Source organism: Ciconia boyciana, chromosome 3, assembly GCF_034638445.1.
Source record: "Ciconia boyciana chromosome 3, ASM3463844v1, whole genome shotgun sequence".
In the NCBI taxonomy this organism is placed as follows: Eukaryota; Metazoa; Chordata; class Aves; order Ciconiiformes; family Ciconiidae; genus Ciconia; species Ciconia boyciana.
Window position 1 is genome coordinate 62,339,462 of NC_132936.1, and position 26,328 is coordinate 62,365,789.

The 26,328-nt window shown below is 38.3% G+C and overlaps 1 protein-coding gene across 10 annotated transcripts in view; it reads left to right on the plus strand.

The window, feature by feature from the left end:
- Nucleotides 1–26,328, plus strand: part of TMEM200A (transmembrane protein 200A) — a 58,363-nt gene that overhangs the window by 2,863 nt on the left and 29,172 nt on the right. The window contains exons 2-5 of one of the 10 annotated variants that reach the window (XR_012041478.1): nt 4,243–4,393; nt 4,472–4,615; nt 6,135–6,178; nt 7,228–14,608. The exons of 4 other annotated variants lie outside the window; for them this stretch is intronic. The gene's annotated coding sequence lies outside the window, so the exon portion shown is untranslated. 5 more of the 10 variants (XR_012041476.1, XR_012041479.1, XM_072855847.1 and 2 more) reach the window with 5 other exon arrangements.

Below are 26,328 nucleotides of genomic sequence, written 5' to 3' on the forward strand. Positions count from 1 at the left end.
AAAAGGAATACTGGTGCAAGAATTCAGTATACTACAATTATTTTATTCCATGTATAGAAATGGTTTTGCCCAATACAACCTCACTGGAATTGGAACAGAGCTTCATTTTTATGGAAGCTCTGTAATCAGATTATAAAAGGTGGGCTGTCTGAACTTAATCCTGTGAAGTATGGACTGAGCAAGCCCTGCTCCAACAAAGCACTGAAATGTATGCTGACCCTCAGGTAGGTGAGTAGTTCCAACCTCCATCCCTAGTGATCACCTATGGTGAGAGTTCATTGCACATAGCAATAGGTCCAGTAACTTCAGTGAAGCTGTTCACTGGTTTAACTGCTGGACCTTTCCTGGACCAAGCCCTCTTTCAACATGTTCTGCTTCCCTTTCCTTGAATGCTGGGCATCTGACACAAAATACCTGTGTCATACACAGGTGCCCACATCAGCCACATCTTAGGGGTTGTATACTCTTGATTGACTCGTACTTCTCTGGAGGCAAAAGGGGAAAATGAAAAGTGAAAATTGGTTAAGGAGTAAAGTACATGTATGGAACACCAGGAGGAGACTGCTACTTCTTGTGGCTTGTTCAGTCTATTTTAGGAGCCAAAAATCTGAAATGCTGAAAATCAGTGAAAACTCCCACTAAGATTACTGAAACCAGACAAAGTTATGATATAAAAAATATGAAACCTAAAGGTTGCTGTCAGGAATAGTTTCCTATTTATTTTTTTTTACAGAAGAATGCTGTCAGTCTTGTCTATGATAGTGGTAGAGAATGTAGTGGAAATAAAAGGAACTTGATATCCTAGGTAGTGATGATGCCTGCATTTGATTTGGTGCCATTATGCTTTATAAACGGATCAATTACTTTTAGTCCACATGTGTTTGATCTCATGATACTGGAACAAAGGGGAAATTGCAAATAATTTTCTAGTGTGCAAGGCTAGAGACTAAAAGTATGATTAATTTGTGAAAACATAGGCATCTTGTGTCAGTTCAGACACCCTGAGGTGTTTCAGGCCTCTGTATGAGGCTGGCAGACAGTGTCTAAGGAGAACCCAGACACTTCCAGAAAGGCAGCTGAAGACCAGGTAGAATATCCTATTAGATGATGTTTGTACTACAGTTCTACATAAAAGCCTTTAAGAGGACTTGAATTTGTTCTCTGAAAACCTTGTTGTTAAGATTTCTGATGCTGCAGTATGATGGATGTGGGAAGACATCCCAAATACAACCTTACTATCAGCATTTAGGGAGGTCTATTCTCGATGCCTGTTTACCAGCAGAATCTTTCTATTACTTCCCATGCTGCTAACTGGTGACTGCCTTTGAGTTACTCAAAGATACTAATCAATAGTTTAAGAATTAGAAATCTTCTTAGAGAAGTTTGATACATATTTTAAAATTGAGAGCTGTGTACACTCTCCAAGCCCACTAGAAATAAAAGGAAATTGCAGACAGTGCTTGAGTTAGTGCTTTAGTTTTAGTTAGTACTTTAGTTTTAACATAAAAAATACTGTAAGGAAAAGTTTCTGGTTTTCTTCTTTACTGGGCAACACATCACCCACACAGTCTCTGGGTAATTAGGTTCTTAATAAGCGGACTGTCGACTGCATGGAAAGGTGAAATGCTGACAACGTCAGTGAATTAAGCTACTGAACAGATGTTTTGCACAGCTGTTATCCTACCCACTAGTTTTACTAGTTTCTGGGTGTCCACCTTTTGTGGAATTTGTGAGAATAAGCACTGTTCTAAACTTCCATATTGGGACTTCAGTCTAACTGTACAGCAAGAAGTTGTTACTTTGTTCCTGCATTAAGCATTTCCACGTAACACAATTCAATACCGGGTGTATATATGTAATTGCTTTTCATATAGGTGAATCTTGCCGGGAGCAGATCAAGTGGACCCGATGACTGAACTTAGTACTGAAATATTCAGTTCATACTGGTCTCTTAGTATAAATGAAATGACACTCTCCTTCCAGAACTTTATTACAACATCAATGATTTTAAACTTAATGATTTCGCCTGAGTGTCTTTTCTTAAAAAAAATCAAGTTTTTCTCTTTTGCACAGCTAGCCAAATGAGACAGATATCCTGTAGTACAGAGCTACTTGAAACCTTTTGTCTGTAGCAGTAGCAGAACATGTTTGTATCACTCAGTATTCTTATTTTGGTCTTTTGTTGACAGAAAAATTACAAAGAGCACTTGGTGTTTTTTGAAAATAATTCAATAGTCAGAAGACCTGAGAAAGAAGGATGATTTTTCTCAGTTGTCTCCTCTGTTTTTCTGTGTTTCATGTTGGGCAAGGTTATTGTTCTTTTTTCCTCCATGTTTCAGTACCTAAAAAAAGAGTGACTGGGAGGTGCAGGGTCACCTAACCAACACTGGACATCCGAGAACCATCATCAAAGAGATGTAATGATGTAGCAGAGATTTCAGGAAAGGTAGTACCAAAACAGACTTGTTGAAAATGAAGCAATGAACTACCTTCTTGTGTATAAAGTATCTGAAAAGTCTTATGAGGACTGTAAGACAGTTGTCACTTCACTCTCTAGTGTCCATTTATATCAACTTCTTGTTATTATTTATATCCCCCTGGAATTTTAGTCAATTGTTCCTATTGTTGGAAGTGTGACCATTTTCCTCCAATTAAAATAAGTAAAAACAAAGGACATATTTGTCTACATTGTTTTTTCATTCTATCCCACTGAGCTAAATGATGAAACTGAATCAGAGAAACTAGTATTTCATTGAAGCAACAAAATCCACTTCAGATACATACACTAACAAAAGATTTTTAAAAATCACAAGAGATGTAAAATATAGTGTAGGTTACTTTTCACAGCAACTCATTTAAAGACAAAGAACTAGAGAGGAAGAGAAAAATATCTTTTTATATTAATTCGTTTTTTCTTCTTTGCTGTTTCACAAAGACAGTTGGACCAAGCATGCCAGTACTATGGTTTTAAAACCCATCAGTAAAAAGTGCTAAAATTTGAGCCTGTTGAAACAGCATATTTCCATAATTCACTCTGTATGTAAAATGGGAAGGCCATTTTCAATGAAGCGTTGATACAGTTGGGTGCTAATAGCCTATGAATCCTGGCAACTGGTTAGTAGCACTTAATTCTTTAACTCAAAGTAGTAAAGGTTTGTGCTTTGATGCCTGACCTATGCTGGGATTTGTAGTATTAGCTCAGAGAGTGGGTATGAAATCAAAGCAAGCTTTTTAGAGCTTTCAAATAATAGTCACACTACTTTCTTCCAATAAAGGGTGGAATTCCAAAAGTAATTTTATTTTTTGTCAATTTAAAACACCATCAAAGCAGATTAATTAGGAGGCAGTTAAAAACTTCACTTACTCTATTGAATTTGGTGTGATAGTGTAACAGTAACAGAATTTGATTTTTTTATTTCACATTCTCCATCTGAATGTGTCTGAATAAATGGCTCTGCTTATCTGTAATCAGTTGTCTGTTGTTGAAGAACAAGTTTGTATCTAATTCATTTTATCACTTACATTTTGCTATGTATTAAAAAAAAAGAGTGCTATTACTTGTACCATAACTTGTCCATCCACCTCGTTGCATGTGTAAAATTGCAGCTCAAAGACTGGAGTTTTCTCTCTCCTTTGTGTAATTCAAAGTAGCAAAGGCATATCACATATTAAAATACAGAGGAAATATAAGAAAAGGTATGTTGTAATTAAACACAGTTCTAGTTACTCAATTTTTGTTTGCCATTACTGAAAAGCTTCTGCTTATGATTTGTTAGGATTCAGTGTGTGAGAAACTACAGATAAATTAATAGCTCTGAGTTGCTAGGATATTAAACCGTCTTCCTGTGTACTGAAAAACTCATAATCAAGAATTATGTTGTATTGGTAGTGCTTGCCCTTCTTCGTACAAGTTGGCAGGATTGTCAAGGAAGCGTGTTCTAGCCTAGCAATCAACTTGATCCCATTACCTATAGTTTAGGTATGTTCCTCTCTCTGCATGGGTACGTGCACAGACACTATCTATTTCTCTTGCTCAAATATGAAATTTGGCATGCATTGATACTGTAATGAGATGTACATTTAACGTATTTCCTTCATGAAGAGGGATGAGAGCAGCATTGTGTCTTGGGGCAGCATTTTGCTGCATCAGACAAGCTTTCCTAAGGCAGTGTCCCTTGGAGCTCACAAGGTGTACACAACTTAGCTGCTATAGCTCCTCTCTTTTGTATGATCTTGTGCTAGGCACACTTGGCGTATAAGGTATGAGGCAGCCCGTTGGACCCAGAAAAAGGGATACACCGTGGAACTATGCTGTTCTGGAGACGTGGATGTCACGGTAGGGTTGTTGGAGGTCAACTGGAATAAACCTGATACAGTGTCTGAGACTCAGCAGGTGTGTACTTCTTGCTATAAATTACTGTGTATTTAACAGTTGGCTTGTTTCACCTGAGGTATGACTATATTTCTGTAGGAAGGAGAAGTTAAATGACAGATACCAGACAAAAAAAGAACAAGGAAGAAAGCAGGGTAGAAGGGAAAGTGGAAAAAAGAGCAAATGACATAAGAGAAATATTGAAGAAAGAAAAAAATGAAGGCAGAAAAAGGATGAGATATAGTAAGTTGCATTTTTAAAGATGAATGATGCTACATTCAGTGTTATAAATGGAAATAAACTCAAATAACAAATACAACAGTAAGACTAAACGATACGGTGGTGTTTCTTTTTTGAAGCATTCCCATCTTTTGACTCTGGAAAATGAAGAGATTAATTCTTGTCTCTCTAAGATGCATTTTAAATGATTTGTCTTTGTTGTGTATCAAAGTACTATGCTCTGCAAAAATGATGTTAAACACTCCTTACAGAAGATAAACTGTAAGCAAATCAGTTCAAACAGACATATGAAAGGAAAGGGAGCTATGGAGTTTAGTTTGCTTACGAGAACAGAAACTGCATTTTGAAGTATTTGCAAGTTAGGTGAACTGTTGTTTCCGTTTGCAAACAGGCTGATACTCTGAACCCAAAAGTTACCACCATGCAGATCTATGTAATCTGTCATTGTCTCACAGAAGACTAGTGAGCACAATAAGCACAGTGGGGACTTTCTTCAAAATGGTGGATAATTAAATAGTATTTATCAAGTGAATACTTAGCCACCATACTCACACAGATTTTTCTTTCTGATGTGTTTTTGCTATGTCTGTGTTAGGAAACTAATAAGGCAAAGGCCTGTTCTCTGGCCATGAGGCCAGGCAGAGCGGTGTGGCTATGTGCAGGTGTTAAACTGTCTGCGAGATGGTCACATCCAAACTACCTGGTTGGAAGGAGCTTCTGGACTGAAGCAGCTAAATGCCTGAGAGGGTGCTAGCTGACCTTGGCCACAAATGCCCCCGGCATCCTTCTGGTAGTGTGAAGGAGACGTGGTGGAGTCCTACTGCCTGGGCCTATGCTTGGGCACAGCAGCCAGTACTGGGCACTAGATCCATGACTTGTTAAAATCTTTTTCCATCTCAGCCCAAACCATCTTATTACGACGATCCTAATTTACATGGATTTGAAATAGAAGTGAGATATTAAAAGTTATCTTTGGAGGCCACTGTCTGCTCTAAATAGATTAAAAGAAATCTGATGTCATTTTGCTATCACAGTAGTAACTTTGGTATTATGGAAACTGGAATTTGGAACATTATGTTTGATACACAAAATATGTGGAATTGGTGGAACATACTGGGACACCATACTCCCAAATGGATTACAAGAGATTTACCAAACAAGCACAAACTTGCACACAAAATAAATCTCTAGCTGTCAGTTCCTTAATGTCACAATTATTGGCCTGGTAATAATAGCCTGGTACAAAAATGGCTAGCAAATATTAATAATAAACATCCAGAGGCCTAACAGACTCTTCTTGGGAAGTAATGGCGTGGCTATTAATACAGTTCATAGACTTAAGAGCAGTAGAATCACTTTGCATTAATTCAGTGCCAAAGTGCTTTCCCCAAACCCTTCTTATGACCCCTACAAAGTATTTGCTTTGCACTTTGCCAGGAAGAAATTTCTTTTCAAATTACTTTGCAGACTCCTATTCTGAATTTATTGCCATTCTTTTTCTAATTTTATTTTATTCTCCTAGGACATGGCCTCATTAACTGGTGCCTGTGGTGGAATATCTGCAAGGTCCTACATACATTGCTGGAACATAGTTCAATAAGCTATATTATATTAGAAAGACACAAGTCACTGTTTTCCAATCCAAGCTTGCAGACAATACGCATACCGATGAAATTGCACACAGAAGTATTTACTGGTTAAGGACAAGCAATGTTGTGTTTTGCAGAACTCTGGTTTTTCATTTTTATTGTCCTATTGGCTGTAGAGTTGAAATGGTAATGGAAAATAGGTTATAGCAGAGACTGTGGTTCTTTTTTATTTTAGTTCTTAATGTTGTGAATTTTTTTATTCAGTTAGATTTTTTTTTTTTTTTTTTTTGCTGTGGAATTTGGAGATTATGACTAGATGGCATTGTATACATTATATAATTCCTGTAAAAGAGGTAAGATTATCACAGAGTCAGAATTAGACTATGAGAGGCTGGGCCCAGATGAAGTAGTATAGCTTTCTGTTAATGTTTTCTAGATAATTCTACCAATGTATTCTTGTGCTGCCTTCATAGCATACAAATGCATTATTATTTTGCTTTGTGACATGACTGCATGACATGTGAAGTTCATTGTTTTTCCTACTTTCTCCAAAGAATTTTGAGAATACTTAATCTTTGCTTTTATGACCATTTTTTGTCAGTGTGCATGTTACTAGGTGTTTACCCTGTGTTAGGGAAGGCAAAGTCCAAAGGGAGAACCTGGAACAGAACATGGCCTGTGTGATCCTTCGTTTCTTCAATCCTTCCTTCCAGAGTTTAGACCTAGTCTCAGGGAAAACTCTTTATCTCTTGTACAGAATATTCTAATTGTTACTAGACACAGTTTCATTTTGAATAAGGCTTGTCATCCGTGGTTTTCAGGTTTGAGCTTAGGAGGTAATTTTCAGCCCAGAATACTGAATGCTTTGGAAATAGGCCTAACACATTGCTTAATATTCCTTGAGAAGCCAATATCAGCATCACCCTCAGGTTAAATATGCTTTTGTTAAACCTTGTGGCTGAAGAGATGGACTTCAGAATTCAGTTCCAAGCTTTCTTTCCTAATCTAGCTATTCTCACTTTACAGTTGAAGAAGCATCTACTGGGGAAAATGGGGAGGAAAAAGAAAAAAGCAAAGAAGGAAGGTCCAGTACAGCAAGCTATGAAGTCAGATGGGGAGAGAGAGAGAGAGGCTGGTTAAACGAGTCTGGAACAGAGATGGCCCTTGGAGTGGGTGCTGATGTTACAGAAATTTGGATTGGAAGACTTTTCTGATGAGTCATTTGCTCTGGAATTAGTTGAGGATGTTGCCCTTCAACAGTGAGACTGTGTCTGGGAATACCCATATTCCGAAGACAGTGTGGCTGAAACTTTTCTACTACTTAGGGGCTTGAAGCTTCTCAGGTTAGACCTGATGCTTGGAGGTCTGGGTAATGTTTACTGTGTGGATTCTTCTATTGTTTTATAATAATAATCTTATTGCTGTGTTGTGCCTAACTGCCTACATTTGATTCAGTTGCACACATTCAGTAGCTCTGTGCTGTACAGAAAACTCACAGAAACTCTGACACAGTTTATTACACTTTCTTAAAAAATTGTAGGCAAACACAGTTCACTCCTTGACAACTGCAGGACTGAATATAATGATCTTATGAAGGCAGAATGTAGATAGAGAGGAAGATAGGTCAATAGTATAGCAGCAACCAAATACATTGATTATTCTATAGGGGCAAGACTATATTTTTGCAAATAATGTCTTAAACAAGTAGTAGGGACACTCTTATCTGAATAACTGGAAGTATGAGAAGTGGGTCTTATCATGTAGTGTGGCGAGAAGTACGGGCAGCATTAATATCATAACACTGTTTTCCTTCTTGTTCTTCAGTAAATACACAAGGAATGATGAGGCCAGGTGTTGGCATTTGCCATGGTTAGCAATTTAGAAGAGAAAAGCCATGGTAGGGGTAACTCTCAGGTCTTCAGTAGTGACAGCAGAGACTTTGACATACAGCAGTAAAAGGGCTCTAGAAAAGGGTTCTGATCTGCTTTTGTACCTCTTGCTCTCCAGAAGTTTGTGGCTTTTGAAGTCTTTGCAAACACTCAACTTAAAAGCTTCTCTAGCAACAATTGCATTGCACTGAAAGACTGCCCTCAGCATGGTCATGTGCATGTTTGTACTGCTTCTTGTCTGCCTTTTGACCGTACTTCTGCCTTTTAGACTGTGATGTACTTGGTGATGTGCTATGGATAGTGTGTCATAGGGGTGTGTTCCAGCCAAGCTCCAGCCCACATATGCTGGTTCACAATATGGAAGGTAGACAGAGGAGGAAGGGGTATTCACAGAGGTTGTTGACATGAGCACTAAGTTCAGGTTTTCAAGATTTTTCTTCAAGATCTTGAATGAGTTTGTTTTCAAAAGCTGAGATTTTTTAGGATGTAATCACATGGACCTTGAAGTTAAGGTGCTGGGCAGGTTTCTACAATTCCTGTGCCTAAAATCCCATCTTGATAGGAAATTATCTTCTCAGATGGAAACATCAATGAGATGAATGAGACAGAAAATATCTACAGATCCTACTTTATACATTTCTTATTGTTTTAGATGCAGTGAGGTTTTCCTGAAAATAAAAGAATTTGATATTTGGTCAAAACAATAGAAATGGTTTAAAAAGCATTTAAAATCACTTTCACATACATCGCATGTAAAACCATTTGGCTGTGATTAAACAAGCTCATTGCGTGCAAAAGCTAGAGAGTGACTGTTGCTGAGTATAACTTGCTTTACACAGATTTTTCAGAAGAAGTACCAGTCATAATGATCAAACTATAAAAACAGAAAATATGAGCCACAGCAGAGATCTGAAAAACGGCCAGAGAAACCATCCTGGATTTCATCAAAACCCAAAAGATTATATGACTACATGTCATGGCTTTGGGAGAATGATAAAATTGAAGCTGATGAATGGCTTGTGTTAATAATTTTATATTTGGCTTGTGTTTTAGTTTTCAGGATACTTTATTGTCAAACTTTTTTATTGCTCATTCTCAGTATGGGTTTTGTTTGTTTTTACTGAGACAGACTCTGCGTGTTTATAGCGCAGCAACTATCTCCAATTCTGTCTGGATAGTTCATGAAGAGGGAGCATGAAAAAAGCATGGCTATGTAGCCAAGCTCGTATTGCAGTATTTGAATGTTTATCTGAATCTACTATGGGTCTTCTGGCTGATCTGACAGTAATTTCTGTTTTTCTCAAGCAAACCTGTCTTTTCCATATGTATATGTGTGTGTGTATATATATATATATATGTATATAAAAAAAAATATTGGGAGGAGAGTGGGGAGTTTATGGAACTATTTCTCCCTCTTTTTGTAAAAAAAATATCAGGTAGTGGATTTGCCTCATATTGTGGCTTGCAGGCCCTAGTTTTGTTGTGTGCTTCAAAGAATAGCAGTAGAAGCACCTTCATGCTGTAGCCCTACTTTATGATGTGAACCCAAGCCATCCCTGTATTATATAGATACAGACAAGATACCAGAGTGTATTACAACATGTAAGAGTCTTGTGGACATGATGTTATGTGAAAGGTTTGGTAACAGCTGACTTACTCCTTTCGTCTCTGAAATACTCCTTTAAATCCTTCAGGTTTTTTGTGTCCCTGCAATACTCTCTCCTCTCTTTATTTATATCATAGGAGATCCATCCTCCTTTGCTTCATGTCTCCCTTTTTGCTTTTTCCTACATCAGAGCAGCAAATGCTTTGGGAAGGAAATGGCATTTAGATTTGCTTATATCTAGGGTGCATACAGCCAGGAGCTGCATGCTGGACCATTGAATGACTCCTGCAAAGTTAATTTCTAGAGTTGTATAAATTACACAGGTCAGCAAAGACATAAGAATTTGGATTCTGTGCTATCCTTACTCACATTTTACATCGGTATAAATCCTTTATTTTAATGGAAGTTTTAATATATGTCACAAAACTGGTGGAGGGTTAGATGTTACAGGCTGAGAATTGGATGATGCAAGTCAAAAATTGTCTTTTCCTGCTGTGATCTCAAGAACACTATAAAAAGATTGAATTATTCTTGTTTGCTTACTGTTACTCTGGTAGTGTGGTGAGATCCTGACCATGTGAAATCAAAGGCAGAATTCCTATGTATTTCAACAAGGTTAGGATTTCATTCAGTATGTTAGCTAGTCATGGACCTAGTGCTGGTTCTTACATGGCCCAAAAATGTCAAAGATGTTTTCTGTGAATCATGCCTTTATTACACAAGCAAGCCAAAACAGCTCTCAGGAGCTAGAAGGGTTTTAGTTCAAAGCCATGACAATCAGTTTCAGCTAATAAGCTGCCATCCTGGAAACCCCCAAAGCCTTCCAGAATGTGCTTTCTGCAAAGAAGACTTTCTAGTTTATCTAAGCCATGTTAAGGTGGTATTTTTGTTGTTGTTTTAATGTCCCTAAACATATGCTTTTATCAGCTGGATTTTAAAATGTCTGTCTTCTGAATTTCTAAATGATATATCTAATATGCCTGAATAGAATGAACTTTGGAAGTAGGAGAGATTTTTTCCATCTAATTTCTTCGATTATAATAGAATATTATGAAAGCATATGGTAGGTTAATTAAGTTAATCAAGATATGGAGTAGATATTCAGTTTTCTTATTAGTGATATTCAAACTCTTAATGGAAACATAATGGGGAAGATGTCTCTTCCAGTCCAGGAGAAACACATTTTAGAGAACTTTTAGAAATGCCTTAACACAGATATGAAAGACTTTCTGAGGCCAGTAAATCTCAGGAGGTCAGATGTTCATTCTGCAAAAAGCTGGCCATTCATGAAAGCCCATATCCCTCACTTCAAAAATAGTAGTAAAATCTCAGTAACCTTTATGTCCCAGTGTGCTTGAGCAATAAGATTGGAGTTGTAGGAAAGGTTATATAAATGTACTGAGAATTTACTTTCTTTCTTCTGGTTCTGCAATCCCATCTGCTGGGATGGGAAACACTGTAATTTTCTGCCCCTTACTATGTTCTGACCTGCTGCTTCGTATGACATAAGGCTGTGAGCGTAAGAGGTCTGTGCCTAATAAGGTTCCTCTCAGAATACACTCTGATAGCTATTAGCTGCGTTTTGGAGAAAACCTGTTAAGCTCCTTCATCTACTCAGTAGTGTTCATTGATCCAGAAAAAAACCTTCCTCCCAGGTTCAGATGTGAAAAGGAACGACTGAGTGTGCACGCTTCCATTGACACAGTGTCACTGGGGACTGAACTGCCAGGCTGAGGTCTTCATTGTCTCTGCCATAGGTCAGAGTTTCAGCAGCTGCCAAGGTGAATTTGGGCTTGCTGTGAATACTGGTGTTTGTGTTTCATTAGGCTTAAAGTGTCTTGTTGTATGAAATGGGGTAAGAACAGCCAGTTGCTTAAGCAGTGTAAAAACTGTTGCATTCCTGTGCTGGACAGTTTGTACCATTAATGTAATTGAAACATCAGTATTAAATTTGTAGTGCATTTCTGAGCTGTTTTAAATGCAGAGTTGTACACGTAAACCTTATACAACAGTATCTAGAAATAATGTATTCAAATTGTAATGGTCTTGCTATAGAAGCACAGGCATAAGAATCTGACGATTAGGGTTTTGTTCTTGGCTTTGCCAGAGGTAGTCTGTGACTTTGGAGAGCTTGCCTGACCCTGCTTTCCCAGAAATGCATAGGCACGTTGTTCCTGTGTTACTTTCATCCCTTTGGAGAATATAATCTTTAGTGTCTTTTCCTTCAGTTTGCCAGTCTGCAAAATGGGGATATTTCTATAGGAGGCTTAACACTCATAAATAACTCATGAGGGTTTTTTGAGATACTTCAATGAAAGGTGCTATGCAAAATCAAATCAGTATTATATACCCTGAGTGAAGAGAGCTCTGTGAACGTTGGTGCCTGAGCAGAATCGTTAATGGTAGAAAGCATCTTAATGCACCAAAATATATTGGAAATTAAAATATTGAAACTGAAAATAAAATAACAATTGAAATTGGAAACATTTCTAACAGTGAGAAGAATTAATTCTTAAAGTACCTTCTAAGAGCTGAGTTGTCTCTTCTTAAAATCAAGACTCTCTCTCTCAAATATCTAACTCAAGGAGAAGTTATAGGCTTGATACAGAAATCAGAGGTTAATTTCCTTGGTTATGTATGCGGCGTGCAGATGACAACGATCTTTTCTGGCCTAAAATATCCATGAATATGTATATTTTTTGGTGGAACAGTCTCATGTTTGTGGCTAAATAGTGCTTTTCTCTAGAGAGATTTAAATTCCATCAAAGCTATTAGTTTGAAATGTATAATGTAAGCTCATTATTTAGACAAACATAATGGCCTAGATGTTTATTTTAGGCAACTCTCTCCAGCTGTATTGATAAATAGATGTTGGAGAGACTGGATGTGCTTCTCCAGCACTCAGCTCCCTGGATAAAGTTTAGGTTGCACATACTCAGTGTAGTGAATGGAACAAACTTGTCTAAGTAGGAGTAAAACTCTGCAGTAAAAATTGCCTTTAATGCATTATTTGTGTGTGGCAAAAGTAGGGTTGATATTGGTAAGCCTGCCTAACAAAATTCAGTACCCTGTGGTGATGCCTGAGCTAATATGGGCACTAGGAGTGGAATGTCTATTACATGTGCACTCCAGATGAGCTGGACCAGATGTCTCCATGTAGGACTGGATAATTTACACAAACCCTGTGAGTTCAGGAGCAGTTGTCACGCTACGAGTTGTAAGGAGCAGGGTTTAACGTACAATACTGCATACAGGCAATTTGGTAATATTCTTGATGGCTTGAACAAGGACTTGAATCGTGTCTTATATGGCACACATGACTAGATAATTTCAGCACTTTTTGTACTGTTTCTAACTTGAAGTAACAGTCGTCTTTTGTCTTCCTTTGCAGTTTATAGGAAAATAAACGTGAATTGCATACCTGATCTAACTTTGGAGTTAGCAGTGAAGGTCTCTTCTAGCCTAAATTATTCTATAGTTCCATGATTTAAGAGTACGTGGTTTTGCTTTGTATGCGTGTAAGAATTAGTCTGCCCACTTCAGGGCCACATAGTTGGACAGATATATATAGTTGGAGCCATTCCAGATGTGGAGGAGTCTGTAGACACCCTTACTGACTGTGGAGATGAGGTCCACTAGCTTTAGTGCTAGATGGGAAGTTTGCCTTAGGGGGGAGGATGGCACATGCAGGCCAGTCAGTGAGGAGGCTCTTTTCCTTCCCTGGGGAAACTGGCTTCGGAGCTGGCTAGCACCCTTGATAGCTCTGTGCCTGGAAGGGCACCCAAAAGGAAGAAATGTCACCGTAAGAGACTGCCTTTCCTCCTGCCTTTGCTTCTTACAAGGAGCTTCTGTTGGCTGAGTCGCGATTAGCTTTGTCTCCTGTTAAGCCCCAGGTGTGCGATTTGGAGATTCTATCCAAGGCACCAAGAAGGATGGATGGTATTTTTGGAAGAAGGGCAGTATGACATTGGTGTTTAGTTCTTGGGGAGGTATTGGACTGTTCCCATCAGTAGACTTGGGAGAAGGAAGGTTAGACATGCCAGTTTTTCCCAAACAGAAACAAATTAGATGACAACGTGGTCTGGATAACTATGAATGAAGTATTATTTTTAAACATACTTAATCCCTCTAGTATCTCATGCAAATACTATCTCAAGTAAATACTTAGTTTAAGGAGAAATACATACTTTCATAAGCAAAATATGCTTTGGCTATTTTAACAAAGAACATAAGAAGTACAAGCCACAGCGTTTGTGAACAAATTGATTTGGCGTGCTTGTGGGTTAATTAACCAGTTGAAAAAGTTTGCAGCTAGTACCTACTGATAGTACTGAGAAGGAGAATTGGTGTGTTGCTTGTAAGTTTACAAGGTTAGACCAAAGCATGGGTAATCTCTCTCACTGCATATTCATTCATGTCACAAAGCAACACATGATGTGGGGGTCTCAAGGAATCATTGGGAGTTTCCCTGTTAATTTCAGTGGGACCAGAATTTCATATGCATAATTAAATAGCACGAATGATTTGTTCATTCTAAAATTCCCTTTGCTACCCAAAACTGTCACCAAAGCCTTTGTATTTGCAGAGCCTACAGCCAGGCCCAAAGTCTGATTTTCATGATTTAACATGAGCAAACTTTGTTCAGATTCATAACTCAATATGATTGAACAGTTCTTTTTCTGACATACTTTTTTTTAGAATAAGAATCATCGATATGAGGAAGGTTGACAGAATAATTATGTGAAACATTCAAAATTATCCCTATTCTTATTTAGGTGGGTTGGTTACTAATGGAGAATTTATGTGTTTGTCTGCAAAATCTGTATTGTATAAATAAATGTTTTGTGATCTATTTTTTCCTTTAAATGGTATTTTACAATTTTGGGCAGAACAGATGATTATTCTTTTTTTGTGTGTGTATCCTGTTCTTTCATGTTATTGTTGCAGAATCTGAATAAAAATTATCATCACAGAACTGATGTCCCAGTTATATTATACCAACAGTTTTCATAGAATTTTTATGTATATAAGGAGTTGCAGATTTTCAAATAATCAGTTAAAAATATTAGTATCACTATTGCTATATATTTCTCCCCAATCTCATCTAGAAGTCAAACAACCAGGCTGTGGTGAAATTTTCATAAGAAACATCAGATGCGGGACTGCCCTGTTCCATAAAAGCCCTAAGCTATTCAATTCTGGCAAAATTACAAACAAGAATTTACAAAGAAAATAACCAGGCAACTGGTTAACCTGGCAGCATTTTAAATGGACTTTGGAAAAGGAAACCATTTCCTTTGCAATGATACAAAATATCATCATGAATCACAGAAAATCAAACAGGAAGGGCCATTGATAATGGTCATTTAATAATTTCTTGTGGTCCGTGGCAGAATCAGCTGGAACTGCTGGACCAGGTACTGTCAAGCCATCATGTTTCATTCTCATATCCAGCACACAGTTAAAAGACTAGTGCAGTTTTAAGCATTATAAATTGCAGGCTCGGATTATCTTTTAAAGCAAAAAACTTGAAAACAATTTAGATCTACAGCTTCCTAGTTGGTTCTAAATTTCGTCTTTCCTGTGAACCAAAGGTGTCAGTGCAGGGTGAGATACAAGAAAAATACTGAGGAAGCACAATATCTTTGGTGGATAATCTTGAAAAATATCAGCAGGGAGAAGACAAGAATTCCCAAAGAATGACACATTTTCATATAATGCTCAGAGAAAGGAAGGCGAGTCATACTCTCTATGCATTTTTTTCAGTGAACTGTGGGAGATTGCATTATGCTCAGTTTGCCTTTAACTGCAAAAGCTCTTCTTCTGGAGTATATCTAACTGTAGTGATTGTTAACAATGGTTACATTTTAAATTGAGATGCTGGCAGTAGAGAAGGCAGGAGGTTTTACAGAGAGGACATCAAGCAGCCTTAATGTAGAGACTTCCAAATCTTTCATAATAATTTAAAAATATACATTCGAGGTCTGCTTTTATGTAGTTTTCCTGAAAATCTAAGAATTTATGTTTAATGCACATAATTGAAATATTTTGATAATTGTATACTCTGGTCCTTCATTTATCTGTTAGTGAATTACTAGGCTTTGCAGTCAGAGGTACTTTGACTTAATACACTTGCCCAAAATCTAAGTTAATGTCAAATCATTATAAAATAGTAAGTGACCTGCAGTGGACCTTAGATAAAGATCTTCCCCTAAAACTGTTCATTCCATATTCAACTTAATCACATGTGTTTATAAGGAACTAGTCTCTATCAATCACACAGAGCCATGGTAAAAGATAATTCCCTTTGGATGAATGTGGAGAAGCACTGGCTCTCAAAATGCAAGGACAGGCATAAGGACTAATTTTCTCTTGCCCTTTCTTTAGGATGCAGCTTCCTCAGACAAATGGCAAACCTTGATACCAGTGTGCGAAGGGCAGGGCTATTAGTTTTCATGGGAGCCCTTCAGCTAGTAGCTAGCTGTTCAAAATGTAGTTGGTTGTGTCTACACATTGCAATGTCAGAAATTTTGTTACCTGCTTAACCAGCATTATGCCATCTGGAGAAAGTAGCACCTCTGCAAAAAGAAATACAAAAGTGATGTTGTATCCAAGGCAGTAGGATCCGCTTCTCTGCTTTCAAGGCCCAAGCTAGCACCATTGCACAGTGGATTTTGTTAGCTGTAGCTCAGAGTTGAGTTTACTGCACTTCACCGCATGGTGTAAGTATGCCCAGTGTAAGTATGCCTGCATTCTGGCTGATAATGAAAGTGGAAAAGACTGTTTATGGTCTACGCAAAAGATCCTGCATCTCTATTCAATGGCCAGACAACAAAGAGTATCCAATGATTTTTGTAAAAATTCTATTTATGTTGTAAAGCCACATATTTTGTAATATATGTTAGCTTTATCTGTAAATCTTCTGGTTTTATCTGACAGGAATAATTTAGTCACTATTTTTTATTTATTGAGATCTTCACATTCACTGAATATTAACATAAAGTACACTTTATTTATTTCCACTTCTGTAAAAGCTATACCACTGTGCACTTATAGCATACATTAATTCAGTATAGCTTCTTTACGATTTGAAGATACTAGTGTTTATGAATTATCTTTACCAACCAATCTCTCCAGTGCTGCGCTGTGTGAAACTCTTAAGGTCTTGGGACAAATGAGTGAAATAAAAGACGAAGAGAAGCAAGGGGAGCTAAGGAGAACAGTGAGAATCCAAACTGAGCTAGTATTTTCCTTAAGTCCTTGCGCTCCCTTTAATGTAATCTCCTTTTAGTTGGTCATATTTTTTCATGTGGTCTGCTTTATACTGCACACACGTAGTGGACTTCAGTGTTTGCCTTGTCTTAAGGTTGCTTTGGATGAGGCCTTTATTGTCATTCTGAAACAGAAAGTGTTTCTGAAGGAAGATGAGGCAATGGGAGGCGTTCCCTAGAAACATCAGAGTATCATTCTAATAGTCAGCATTTTAGACTGACTTTGATAAAAACTAGCACATGAGTTTTCCTGGTTCCTCTACAGAAGCAAGGAACTAACCAGCCCTGTTTCCAGGATCTGAACATGTATGCGTGCTAACATACTGACAAATAATCTACCAAAGAGAGACTGGGTTTTGTTTCAAGAGAAGGCTGGGAGCAAGCCAAAATAAGGCTTTTAGTGTACAGAAGCATATGACAAGCCTAGATTAAAAAGATATTCAGATAAAATATTTTTCTCTGTGGTCATACCATACTAAACTGCAGTCAGCTTGCTAAGCATGAAAATATACTGCTGAATGCACCTTTTAACTAATTTTAATATGAGGAAGAACTTCTCAGGATAGTCGATGTGCTGTAGTAGAAAGTGAAAATCTAGGGGAAGTTCAGGGGAGCTACAGTGATATTACATTTGGTGGAAGCATGTACACAGATGTGCCTTGAGGAGGGAAGAGGCTTGTTCTCTGCAGTCACCAGGGTTAGGTGAGGTAAAGGCAATGGGGAGGTCTTTTTTTTTTTTTAATTGAACTTATTAGGAAAACAAAAAGTATAAAGAGGTGAGGAAAATTAATACCTTTAAGGTGTAAGAAACAAATACTTATCTTTGAGACATGGACTACTGTGTTTTATTTTTATAGTGTTTGGTGCTGAAAGGTCCTGGTTGGTGAAGGAGCTCATAGGTGCTGTTTTTACTGTGTATGACCTGCTGCTAATAACTTAAGAGCTGAACTATTTTCATAAGTTAAAAATGGAAGGTTTTGGAAGACTTACAGCAGGACTACTTTTACAAATAGTTTTTCAACTTCTTGGCCATGTGTCTCCTATTGATTCATTCTGACTGGTCAAAGTGTCAATCCTGCAAATAAACCAAAATACAAGTTTAGAAAAATCATACAGCTCGTGTGTCATTGATAAGCAAAACCATATGAAATTACACATATGATTAGATCTGCCAGCTTCTGTGGAATGACAGAAATTTTCCCGACCTGCCTAACAGCAAAATGAAAAGCTGTAGTACTCTGGCCTCAGCTCTACAAATTCTTTCCAGTTCTAGCAGCCATTAGTCACATGAAAAATCACACTGATTTTAATGGAGGGAATTCCAGGATTTAGGTTCACTAAAGGCATTTTCTTTCTGAACAAATTCTGTGTCCAACTTGTAAAATTATAACGTTATTTTGCATACAAGGTTCAATAACTCTGAATAATTTACTGTAATGGTTTTGTGACCTTAAAATGAAGAAGAAAGTTAGTGCAGGTAACTTCTACAGACCAGGCTCTCTGTAGAAGTTTATGCTAGATCTGTAAACATAAAGCATACTTTTGTTACTATAGAAGTAATAATTTAAGTTCCCATAATTCCTGTGGGTACATTAAAATGAGTCTTTTACTTTTTAGGGTTATGAAAAGATCAGCGTTTTTAAGTTCCACAGTAATTATCACCTTATTGTTTAATAAGCTAATTTAATGCTGAAGCATGAATGTTTAAGAATGAATAACAAGATCGGATCTCTTAAGATTTGAGATGGACAGCCTCCAAAGACTCCTAAGCATATAAATAATAAACCATAGTAGCAATAATTTTGAAAAGGCAGCAAGGCACACATCAAGAATTACTGAGAAGAAAAAAAATAATTCTGAATCACATACAATGTTCTGATCCCATTTAAACTGGTGGCAACCTCCTGTTGCTTGAACTTAAGATGTAACCTTTTGTCTTGTTATGTGGTTTCAAAGCACATATGTGGGCATTCAGGTATCTATTGATAAGACAAATGACTTGAAAATTATGCAGAGCATGGGGAAATAAACCTGGAGAAGAAAGTTAACGCTAGAATTTGCTGGCTTCCATACCTCTTCGTCCCTAAACTATTTTCTTAACTAAAGATTAATGCATATAACAGTCCTATAACTAGATGGCTAAACAAAGTATCTTCATCTTTATGGCATACCTTTTCTTACCACTGTCTTCCTGCTGGGATGGATGAGATGGATTGCTTTTGTATTCTATTCCAAAATCCAAGTGAGCTAAGATGTATCAGCATGAATTAATTTTTTTTTTTAATGGGAGGTTGTAGTATGGGGCATGTAAAGAAGACCTTGGTGTTACTTAAGAAATGTTGATATGACTGTAAGATTGAAGGCATCTATACGTTAGCTGTACGCAAACAGTTAAGGGATGTTATAAGCAGCCATTGCCTCCAGCAGCTCCAGAGCCTGGCAATTCCTCTTATGCAGCTGCCGGAGCCCAGGCCCGGGTGCCCTGAAACCCAGAGGTCTCCATCCCAGACCAGTGGACACGGCTGCTGCTTTCCCATTTACAGGTTCAACCAGTAGCAAGGCTAAGTGTGTAGCCCAGAGACACACGCATGGAGAGGACGCATGCATGGCTAGCTACACAGACTGCCGTAGGCAAGGCACTTCCTTCAACAACGCCACATGTAATGCTTCCAGAAGTGACCTAACAGCCGAGTCCCCTTCCTTCTCTTTGTCTGGTAAGGATTGACATTCATTAGTGAAAGCACACACGCATTTGTGGATCCCCCAAGCACTGGCGTGGCCCCTCTGTCCGCCCAGCACCCCTGGCTGGATCCTAGGCCCCTTACCCACCCCATGGGTCCCTCACTCGCCAGCTGGTCCAGCTCGGTCCTTGCTGCAGACAGACACATGCACTCACACACTTGTCCCACAGGCACCCCACACTCGTGGGTCCCCCCAGATAGCAGCATGAACCCTATGCCCACCTGATACCCCTGCCAGGCCCTGGAGCCTGCTACTCGCTGGCTAGTTCAACTTGAGGATTGTGAGTGAATACATAGGCACACTCCATGCATGCCCTGGTTAGTTTCTTAATGGCCCATCACTTAGGAACTGGAGGTCTTTGGCATTGTCTCTGTTTAATCCCTTGTCTATCAGTTTGTGTCTGTGTGCTTTTGCTTATCGTTTCCCTCTTTGCTTATTATCCCCTTTTGTATTGAAAAGGTCCTTGATTGGATAAAGTTAATGAAGCAGATACTCTCACCTTCCACATGCCCTTGGACAAACAGGCTTTGGCATTGGTAGGGGTGACAACTTGAGCTCAGTACCCTGTACTCAGCATACCCAAAGGCTGTGCAGGCATCTGGCCAGTTAGACAATACTTCTGGCCTCTGACTCCAGTTCAGTGGCAGGTTTAGCTGTGGTGGTTTAAGATGTTACTCCTGCAACTGTCCATCCCTGTGCTTATCAAAGGCCTCCTCCATTGCCAAGCAGTAGGTGTGAACACATGACAAGTCATCAGTTGCTACAGTTCATATTTTAGCATATTAGCATGAATCATTAATGAAGATTAATGAAGTGTTCCTATATTCCATTGCAACTTGCAGTAACTTTGACCCTGGCACATCTGATTCTGCTGTTCTGGAAGGGCACTGCAAGACTGAGCTGAGAAGTTCTGGGGTTGGATGCAGCAGGGCAAAGCACTTAACCCACTGGACTTCATGCGTCAGGGCACTTCCCCTGGTAGCAACACCAAACCCCACTGAGCTGAAGCAGGCCCAGCTTTCTTGACAAGAGCTCCAGTCACTGCTCTAGTAGCGTTGTTAACATACCCTATCTATGTGTTTCTTAATCTTCATTAGAGTTTTATCTTGTTAAATTTGAGGGTTTTTAAAATGTTTTTGTTCTGTTCTTAGGATCTGCACTTGCCCACAGATCAGAGTGTGGGAAACATTACAGTAGGTCAAAGAGCTGGTTGGTGCCAGCTCCTGGCATTTTTGGCGTAACAGATCTCTATCTCGGATCTTACAATCCTTCCAGTAAAATTGACATCCTTAATGGTTCATCTCCTACATGGGAAAAAAATGAGGAAGGTTGAATAAAGTGCATGCAAAAATCACGTAGCACAGATAGGATGGAGAGAACTAGAGACACACAGACCCCAGTACACAGACAGTTATGGGAAAAGGGGAAATGTATAGAGCCCCAGCTGTCCCACAAGGGGAGAGCAAGGAAGCCTGGCAATATGATTTGAGGGATCTTTGGTGACCAAGTGAGAGACAGTCAGATCCTGCCTGAGGAAGGAGGTCCTAATGAGAAGGTGGCACATAGGAAAGTTTAGGACTGGGAGTGGAAGTCCCAGCCTTCTACAGAAGCACCAAAAGGCATTCAGCAGAAACATTGGAAATGTACTAGTTGTATGACCTGTTCTTAAGTCTCCTCAAGGATTTTATACTCTGCAAGTATAGTCTGCATTATACTGTGTGTTAGAAAATGCATTTTTCTTAAGAAATGTAAAGGCTCAGCTCTTGCATCTGCACCAACAGTAAATAGAATCTTACTCAAGTGAGTAGCCCCAGTCAGTTCCACTTGAACTGTTTGTAATAGGAGAAGTAAGGGACTACTTGGCATCTGTAAGGGCCCCAGAACAATTTTCTGTGAGCTACTGCAATACTCCTACATTGAACAGACTGTAGATCACAGCAGGATTTCTCCTGCGGTGTGGTGATATCCCAGATGAGTCACAGCAACAGAATCCAGCCCCAGCCAGCAAAGTACCAATTGTGGCAAGAATGGCTGCAACTATAGGTAGCAAATCTCTATCCTGTGTTCGAGAATGTGGCCAAATTTCAGCTCTATGTTGATGCCATATCTGTATTAATATCTTTATTACAGGGGCAAGTTTTTTAGCCCTGCTTCCTTTGTTGGGTTAGGGTTCTTTTCCCTGTCTCAGCAGATATCCTGAGAGAATGTATGTGGCCTGTAATGCAGCTGTGGATTTTTATGACAACAGGGCAGCAGATGTTCTGTGTTTGAATTTATCTTCAGATGTTAGTACTTTGATAAACAGCATTCAAGGACTTTTTACTTTGTTGCCGAAGTGTTTTTCCATTCGGCATTTGCAGAGTGGAATGTTGAATTCTGAGACTATTGAAAATGATAAATCAGTTATGATGGCTTAATCACTAAAACACAGACGAATTGAATAATAAGCGACCAATGTGAACATTTGTGCAAATGTAACTGTATATTTATATGTTTCAAAAATTCTGTGAACACCAGGAAAACTAATCTTTTTAGAGATAGACATTATCTCATTTTTTTCCTAGTTTTTAGGGCTAATCCAAGGCTAATGTATGGATGCTTTCTTCCTATGAGTAAAAGCTGCATACTAGGCTTTTTGTTTCTTCTGATTTCTTCTTATTTCTTTTTTTCATTTCTTCTGATCAGGTATACTTACCCTTATATTGCGCAGATCTTACTTAACTTGTCATAGTACTCCCCACATTTACATGTGTATGAAACACCTTCTGGCTGAAGGAAATCAGCTATCTCAGAAACTACCAAGGGTTTCCTAGCAGGGAGTGTAGGGAGTGCATGATTCAGTCAGCATCAGCATGGAGGACCTGGACACATCTGTGTGGAAGATCTGCTTCATAGCACAAGTGTACCTGTTGAAGACATCTGGATGTTAAAATAACAGTTTGCCATGAAGATTTAAGGAGTTACTTGGTGGAGACATAAAGGGCATGAAGAGAGATTTGATCACTCCCTGGTTCTGCTGTCTGGAAGTCAGTCAACATGAGACTTGGCCATTGACTTTAAGTAGCAGTCCATTAAGGCCCTAAGAGATTTGGAGATCTGAACTTACTGTGGCATGAGGACAATAGGCTTTGGCCTTGAGAAGTTAGAAAGTTAAGAAGTTTGCTACAATATCTGGATGCCTCAATGGAATCTTTCTGACATACAAAAAGAAATTTTATGTATGTGTTTTGGTTTGGTTTGGTTTGGTTTTTTCCCCCCCTGTAATTTTTCCTCACAAACCTGTCTTCTAAAACTGTAATTATTTTTATTTTTAAAACATGGTTCATCTGGCTGCTGAATTTCTAATTGTGGCTTTCAGCATGTGATCTTTGGACTCCATGGAGAGTGGAAGGGAGTGGGTCTGAACAACTTCTAAGACACTTATGGAAGATGACTGAGGGGAAAAAAGTTCACATATATTAATTCTACAAGAGGTTGCAGTGGGAATTTTTTAGGTGTTTACAAACATCAGAAGTTTGAAAATCACTGATCTAGAATATGAATGTTTTGCTAGCTGAATTACAGGTGCTAAGGCTTGCCCTCTTCTTTGCTTTTAGTCTTTCCTAGGCTTTTTGGCTCTGGAAGCTGGAATTTGGTATTTGCCTTTTGGCTGGCGACATCATGCAGTTATCTTGAAGTCTTTTCCTGGAAGACATACACATTTTCTTTTCCATTGCCAGTTTTATGGCTGGGTGTTAGGACCAGTGCAAATAATTCTAAAGTGCTTCTAGCTTAAATATGCATTATCTGTGTATTAAAGAATATTAAAGGAGACAACATGCATTAGAAATCAGTGCCTAATGTAAGTTTCAAATGCTGGACTTCTGAGTGCTCCTGAAAACATTAACACTTTTTATTTTCTGTTTTCTATATTGCCATGTAAAAAACTCTTACAAATAGCAGTCTAAATGACCACATAAGAAATAGAGAAACTTGATACACAAAAAATATTGGCAAATACACAAAATCCACAAAATTAAGAAAGGTAAACCATGTCCTTTTTCTAGTTGCTGTCAATTGTTACTGCAACAAGTAAAGCAAGCAATATAAAAATTTAAAGTTTGTTTTTATTAGCTATGTTTAAATTTTAAGCGTGGAGTCAAGACCTCGTCAAGGCAGTTGGCCTTGCTCTGAGTTGGAAGATTCCTGTGTGGGTCTGAGGATGTGATGTAACCAACTTCCTCTCCTGATGATGTGTCTCAGGCTAAAAATTTATTTTGGAGCACTTACAGCCAGAGTGCTCAATACCTTGTAGTATTGATTCCTGGCAACTTATAGGCTGATCCTGCACCAAAGGTTATAGTAATTTTGCTAGTGCATTCAGTTGGAGGTCATATAGGGGCCTTACCAGTGAATAATACCTCAATTCTAAATGATATTTTATGTGTTAATATTTATCCAATGCCAACTATATGCAAATTAAATAAAAGTAATTTTAATGTCAGAGTTAATCATGAAGCTGAATATTGTAACCAGTGTCAAAGATGGGATATGGGACTGCACAGAAGTTAGCAGTTACAGCTGGGGTGAGTACAGAGGACTACTGCCAGTGCCATAGGGTATTTGTGAGAATACGTGGGGTGGGGGGGGCTGAGGGAAAGATGGGAGTTGTGGGATCGTGAATTTAACCATGGCCTTTCACCTGTGTCGAGAGATGGCATCTGTTGCCACCATCTGTTCTACTTCTCTGCTTATCTTCCCATGTATGATACCAGGCTGGGAGCCCAAAAAAGGGGACAAAGGGGACACTTTAATGAAAGTTTGATGAATGCTGCTCTGAACTCCCTAGGCAGCAATCAGAGCTTCTGTGGATATGTGCGGTCTTTTGCCTGGCAGAGAGGAAGATGCAACAGGGCTGCCACAAATGTGATTAATATCCTGCAAGGAAATTTTCCTGACTGAGCTTCTATCTAGGACGAGTAGTATGTTGTCTCACAAAAAACTGTAGTGAAAATAAAGTTCAGAAAGTCAATCAGCCTTAGAGAATATCCATTTGGTGGAGCTTCCTGATTTGAAGTAGCTCTGCAGCTACTGTTTAAAAGTCCGTTCTTCAGAAAACCCAGAAAACAGGAGTATGTAAAAATTTTGGCAACCAAGAGTAGCTTTCAGTGAGAGAACAATGGGATACCTTAAGGGAAAATAAGTGGTCATTGCCATAAACATCTTCAGCTCTTCTAATAAATCGACTGTATTTGGGCAGCAACTTTTCAGCTCTTGGCAAGCTTGTAGGATGTTCCATAGCAAAGACAAGAATTTGGAAAACCTCAGGGGGCAAGCCTGGCTGCAGTCTGTGACAACTGGTAATATATGAATCTGAAAATGGTGTGCATGTTGTATAAAAGTTTCTTACGAGCAGCATGATTTGTGGAGATCAAAATCACATTTCATAAAAACAGATAATTTTTTTAACCAGATGAATGTCAGTTCTATGCGAAGTGTTTCTTTCTTTTGACAGAAGTTGTGTGATTTATAATATGACTCATTCTGTACATGCAATATTTTCGTTAAAAAAATCACTGTTACGTGCGAAACATTTCACTCCGGCTCAGTGTTGACAATAATATGAAAGAAGAGCTGTGGTAAAGTTTCTTTTCAACATCTTTTTTATTTAATCTTTGTCAAAACTTTGAAATGCAATGGAGCTAAAATTGAGGATACACTACAGGTGTAACAGAAGAGCATTTTTGCTAATTAAATGTTTGCCAAAAATACGGTTTAGATTAAAAAAACCAAACTCTGTATGGGCATCCATACTACATTCCGCAGGTGCTTTTGGCTTAAAATAATAACAATTGAAAACAAAAGTTGAAGCAGCCAAAATATTGAGTGTTTTGAAAGTGAAACCTCTTTTTTCCTCTCAAAAGGATGTTTTTAGTCAAAATTCACCCTAAAAATAACTATTTTTGAACTGGTAATGGCACACAGAAAAAAAATGTTGTTTGACCCAGAACTAGTTTTGCTTGGTTAAGATTTTGCCAAGAAAGCTAAAAGCTATTTATGTTCACGTCCAAACAGTTTTCCATATCATTCCATTTTTAGGATCAGTGCAGGGGTACTGGGCCTAAGATTTCCCAGCATATGGGCAACTAAAAATTCAGAATGCTGAGTTGGCACATATGTTACTGAGTATCCTCTAGAAATAATTATATTTTGTTTTTGAAAAACTAGCACTGTTAGAAAAATTTTATTCTTGCATGCTACATTTTTTCATTTCCTGTGTGGTGTTGCCCGCATTTGTGTAGCTTTCAAATTATGATAGTGTGTATGAAAGGAATGCTTCAGAATATCCACAAAGTGAAGGTCTGTCCTTGTTTAAGTCAATGCAAATTTTGCAACTGATGTTAATAATTAGGATTTCACCCAGTAGTGTTATGGCCATCTTGATTCTTGTGACTCAGCCATCATACCTGATTTATTATTTTTCAATAATGTCTCAGAATTCAAGACTCCATTCTGCAACTGTGGAATGGAAAAACACTTTGACAATGATGTGAGAAGTCTCTGAATGCTGTTTAAAACAATTAGAAATTGAACTAAAACACCTAACTTTGTTTTACATTAAGAGGGCACATTTGTAAAT